Source organism: Ursus arctos, unplaced genomic scaffold (genome assembly GCF_023065955.2).
Source record: "Ursus arctos isolate Adak ecotype North America unplaced genomic scaffold, UrsArc2.0 scaffold_15, whole genome shotgun sequence".
NCBI lineage: Eukaryota > Metazoa > Chordata > Mammalia > Carnivora > Ursidae > Ursus > Ursus arctos.
This window is the reverse complement of record NW_026622819.1, coordinates 40,167,200-40,173,199: the sequence shown is the minus strand read 5'-3', so window position 1 is coordinate 40,173,199 and position 6,000 is coordinate 40,167,200.

Below are 6,000 nucleotides of genomic sequence, written 5' to 3'. Positions count from 1 at the left end.
CACCTGTCGGCAGCTCTGAAGTTCCATCTGACACCCTCAAACGATTTTGCAGGGGTGAGGACCAAGGAGGGACTTTCCCCATGTGTGCCCAGCTCTGGCCCCTCTGTGCCCCCTTGGCTTGGATGCTGTTCTGTAGGCTGGAGTCAGCATGAGAGCTATTTTTGACTAAGTGGCTACCTAATCTTACATAACCCTCAGCGATTCAGGCCAAGGTCATTTGGCTTAGTGCATGAAGGAAACTTCAGAGACAGCGATCCCCCTTCCCCAGCGCCCCTCCAGAGCCCCAAAGCTGGGAGGGTAGTGTCACGATGGTGTCTCCAGACCTCCGCTGCGAAGCCCAGCAAGGACCTTCTGAACACGGCTCAACTTTTGTAACCTCTCCTGGGAGAATTCTCCAAAGAGTGTGTTCCGATGCCCCTGGCACTTGGACGTCATTACAGATCCAGGAAGCAAGGTGTTGGGAAGCCCTCACCCCCCCTACCCCGTTCCTCCCAAGATGTGGAGGCGCACAAGCTGAAGACGCTCCGGAAGGCCCAGGGTGGCCGGGATCTTTGTCCCTCGTGGGGTACAAGTGACAGGGCCACATTTTAAAGATTTTTGTGTATTATTTGAAACAGAGAGAGAGAGAACCCAAGTGCGCGCACACACACACACACATGGGGGGAGGGGCAGAAGGAGAGGATGAGGGACAAACAGACTTACCGCTGAGCACAGAGCAGGGACAGGGGACAGGACGCGGGGAGCCATCCCAGGACCCCCAGGATCACCACCTAAGCCAAAATCAGATGCTTAACCGACTGAGCCACCCAGGCGCCCCGATAAGCCCACATTTTAATTCCAATTTTGTTTTATTGGAAAAGTGATAGAAGGGCATTCAAGGTCCTCTGGAATTGAATCCCAAATGCTTTCCCTATCTCATCAGCAAGCCCTTAGGCAAAAGCCCGACTCACGATAGACGCTCTGCCCCCTCAGACTTCCTGCCACACCCAGCTACCTGCCAACCGCGGGTGAACCCTGTACCTTTGCAGACGCCCCGAGACCTCAAGTGCCTCAAACTACCTTCCAGATCCTCATGAACAGAAGGTGTTGCTCTTTGGTCCGTATTTTCCCGGCACGCTGCTCACACTTCTGTTTGGAGCTTCCTCTTCTTTTTTTTTTTTTTTTTTTTTTTTTTAAGATTTTATTTATTTATTTGAGAGAGACAGAGATAGCAAGAGATAGCGAGAGAGGGCACAAGCGGGGAGGAGAGGGAAAAGCAGGCTCCCCGCTGAGCAGGGAGCCCGCTGTGGGGCTCCAGGTGGGGCTCGATGTGGAGCTTGATCCCAGGACTCTGGGATCAGGACCTGAGCCCAAGGCAGATGCTTAACCGTCTGAGCCACCCAAGTGCCCCTGTTTTGAGCTTCTTAAAACATAACTGATATGCATTCTTCTGTTTCTTCCTCCAGACCGGGAGCTCCTTGAGGGCAGGGTCTGGGCCTTACTCGTCATTGCATCTCCAGTACGCATGGCTGCCTGGCACTCACTGGGCCCCTGTCAATACCCATCAGTTGGAGGGATGGGGGACCGGAGACACACGGGAGGTCTGCAGGTCACAGAATTGTTTGTGTTTCAAATCCAGCATGGGCTGGCCGAAAGGGAGAGGCAGGGAAGATTGAGTCAACATTCTGAATGCTTATGGAGTCAGTTCGGCTTTTCTCTCTTAAAATTTTTTTAATCTAATTGAATTTAAGTTTAAAAAAGGATAAAAAAAATTAATCTCACCAATAATTGGTATTCGTTATAGAAAACACAGCACAGCTGCAAGAAAGTCACTTCAACACTAGAATACCTTTCCAGCCTTCTTTCTCCTATTGCCCACTCCCCATCGTTTTTACAGAAATGGGGCCTCACTGTGCTTCATGGCCCGTTACCTATTTCCTTGAATACCAGGTAGAAGATAATGGAGATTATCAGCCAGTTCCCTCTCCTAGGAACCGCTCTCATTTCTTGTTTAATCCTGGAGCTCTCCCCTCCCCTGGTCTTCGTTGATTGGTCCAGAGGAGGTCTGGAGCCCGGCTGGGTCAAGCTCAGTGCCAGGCACCGTGCCCACGGTGGACGGCTCTGGCTCGGATCCTCCACCTGAGGCGGCCAATATGTTCCTTGCTTAAGATGTTTTGGATTCGGGGCTAGAGACAGCTTCAGGTAGACTCTCCTGTGGCCACAACTTGTTTCCCCCTATCTGGTCTGCGCTGAGAAAGTGAGCCTGGACGTGGGGAGAGGCAAACCCAGCAGATGGAGAGGGAATCCTGAAGCCGTCTGAGCCCCACATTCCGGTTGTTTCGCAGGTTCGGTCACACCGTGGTCCTTCCTGAACCTCGGGTGTCCAACTCTCTTTCAGATTCCATGAACCAATAAATCCTCCCTTTGCTTTTCCCATTTTTTTAAAATATTTTATTTATTTATTCGACAGAGATAGAGACAGCCAGCGAGAGAGGGAACACAAGCAGGGGGAGTGGGAGAGGAAGAAGCAGGCTCATAGCGGAGGAGCCTGATGTGGGGCTCGATCCCATAACGCCGGGATCACGCCCTGAGCCGAAGGCAGAAGCTTAACCGCTGTGCCACCCAGGTGCCCCTGCTTTTCCCATTTTGAGATGCATTTCTGTCAGTTGTCACTGAACATCTCCGGACACACACCCGTGTGATGGATGTAATTCCATGCCAGGAACGCACACGTCCAACATCATTTTTAATGGTGGCAGGGAACTGTCCGAATGTTTCCTTTTAACGAATCTCCTGTTGTTGGCTGTCTGGATGATTTCCATTTTTTCGCTGTGACGAGCAACACTGTGGTAGACACCCTCGTAAGTTCATCTCTGTTCCACGCGGTGTACTATTATAATGAACTCCTAGAGGTGCCATTGTTACAGCAAAAGGTATTCGTTCTCTTCAGGCTTCGTGACACAGTGTTTCACTGCCCTCATGCTCTGTGACCGTTGCCTCTTCCAGTGTCGTTATCCAACTGGTTGTTGGCCGCCCTCATGGTTTTACATTATTTCAGGCTGAGCTGGCCCCAGTGAGTCTGACCTTCAATGGTTCTTGCAAGGGGTCGGGTCCAGGTTTGGCCTCCAGTCCGCTTATAAATGGTGTCCAACTTTCTGTTGAAGAAAGTAGGTGTGGGTCAGTCAGGGTCATGAGCATTTTCAGAGGATTTTGTAAACACAAGGACAAGTCCCCGAGTGCACGGTGGACACCGGGTCTGGGGGTAAAAAAGAAGGATGCTCAGCTTCACAGTCACTGGCTGGGTCTTGACGGTTTTATCCCAGAAGGCAAGGGAAGAACATGGCTGTGAGGACAGGTCTGACACCTGCTGCCAGGGAGCAGGGCACCGTCCTTGGTCTGGGAGGTCGTGGGACAAATCAGTCACCTGTCGCTGTGCTGAGCACTGAGCTCAGTTCCCAGTTACAGGGGACAAGGCAGACACCATCCCCGCCATCCTGGAGCTCACAGTCTGGTGGCGAAAGCGAGACAGTGAATGAGACCCCCCTGAAGAGCAGTGAGGGGCACATCCGGTAACGCTGGATGCCTGGGAGGACAGGTCAGGGCTCATCCTGTTCAAACAATGGGGAAGCCTTCCTGAAAAAAATCCATGAAGCTGACACTTGAAGGATGTGTAGTGTTCAGCCCAATGAAGAGTGAACGAGAAGGGCCCAGCTTCCCAGGCAGAGGAAACAAATGATACCAAAGCCTGGAAATAGGACAGAACATAGAGGGTTGGGCAGGAGGAAACAAAGTCCCTCGGGTCTGGAATGTGGAGAATCTGATAAAAAGAGGGAAAGACAAGGCTGCAGGAATGGTAAGGCCTCTTCCTGGCTGGCCCAAGAACTCTAGCCTGAGGGCCATGGGGGAGCTTCGGAAGGTACAAGAGGGGAAAGGTGTGACCCATGTTCTTCAGGGAGAGGCCGGGACAGATGGAATCAAAAGGTAACAGGGCCCATGTCTCTGGCACCGTGGCCTGTCTCAGGGGCCCAAGGCTCTCTGAAAGCTTTTCTCGGCACAACACTTGGGTCTTAACCTCTTAGCTCAGTCCCCCAGCAAGGAGAGCCAAATCTAGGGCCTCAAGCAGCCATTCCATCATGGCCGATGCCCTCTGTGGGCCAGCCCAGGCTCCTAGTCCAGGGCCCGCTCATAAAACAGACAAATATACCACATTCACATAGCAGCATATGCATGAATACATCTCTGCTTTCTACGTAAGGAAACAGGCCCCCCGCCCAGCCCCACCATGCCTCACATACAGCTAAGACTTGGGGGGGAATAAAAGACACAGCACTGGGAATACAGTCAGTGATATCGTAATGGCGCTGTATGGGGACAGATGGTAGTTACACTTGTGGCGAGTGTCGCGTAACATATAGAGACGTTAAATCACTATGTTGTACCTCTGAAACTAATGTAACATTATGTGTCAACGCTACTCGAAGAAAACAAATTTTTTTTAAAGAATTTTTGTCATGAAGTTAAGTGAAACAGGGTAAGGGAACTGAACGTGCTTCGTCAAAGGACATTCTCTTAAGCAGCAGCAGGTCTTTCCTTTTTCCAAATGAAATCTTACTGTACAGCCATATACCCATCTGCTCCTGTGATGTTGCCTTTGGGGAACATCTCAAATTTCACGCGTCCAGAACGAAGCCCTAGACTCGGCCACCCTCTTCAGATCTGCTCCTTCCCCACCTTCTCCATCTTAGCCTGACACCTCCTCCCCACAGGTGCTCGTGCTAAGACTGGAGAGCCAGCCTTGATGCAGCCCCGCCCCCACACGCTCCCCCACGCTCCCCCACTCTCACCAGTCCTGTGGGCTCCTCCTCTCCAGTGTGTGTCTCCAACCTGTCCTCAGGCCTCCATCGCCGCCACCGCCCCTCCAGACCGGCCATCACTCACCTGGATCCTGCTGCAATCACGCCACCTCATCACCGCCAGAGCACACCCGCCCCTTTCCAAGTTCAACGCTCACATACCGGCCAGAGTGGAACATACCTGCAGATCACGTTCAGATCCTAAGCGTTAAGCTTGATGAACTGAACCCGCCTGTGTAGCTAGTACCCAGCTCAAAAGCAGAACACCACCGGCATCCCAGAAGCCCCCATACGCCCCTTCCCAATTACCCGCATTTTCCTCCAGGATAACCACTCCCCTGACTTTCTAGCACCACAGATGAGTCTTGCCTGCTTTCGAACTCTCTATACATGGGTTAATACCTTAGGGACTATTTTATATCTGCCTCAATTCACACGTCACTGCTTTTGTCAGACCCATCCGCAGCATTACGTATCGTTCTAATGTGTTCCTTTTCGTTGCTGTATAGTATTCCAGTGTCTGACTCTATCAGTATTTATTCAGTCAAGTACAGGGAGGCATTTCAGGGGTTTATAATTTGCAGCTATGACAAAGAGTGCACTTGTCGATATTTTGGTCTTCGGTGCACGTGAGCGGGCACGTCTGGGTACTACCGAGGAGTAGAATGACTTCATCACAGAGTGCACACGCGTCTGCAGAGTGGTCTTTTTAAGGCACCGTGACACTGTAGCATTTCCTCGCTTAGACCTTCCGTGGCTTCCCAATGCCTTTGGAGTAAAACGGGAACTTTCCTGCTCAACCCACATAGGCCTCGCATGCGCTGGTGGCCCCTGACTTCTTCCTCTCCACCTCAGACCTGGCACAGACCGCTTTCCCACCCTATTGACCTACTCCATGTTTGGAGCCTGCCAAGGAGCCCACCCACTCGATATGGTGCAGTTTCCAACTGGCCGGCTCTTACTCATTCCTTACGTCTAGGGGCAAGTAGAATTTTCTCAGAAAGGCCTCTCCTGATCCCTCCGTCAAAAAGAGGCATCACCCTATTGCCTCTCACCGCAAAGCTCATAGTGGCACGGATCCACCGTCTGAAGGGTCTAGTTGCGCAGGACTACCTCAGCCAGTAGACTGTCAGCAACAAGAGACCGACACGGTCACGTTCACTGTTAG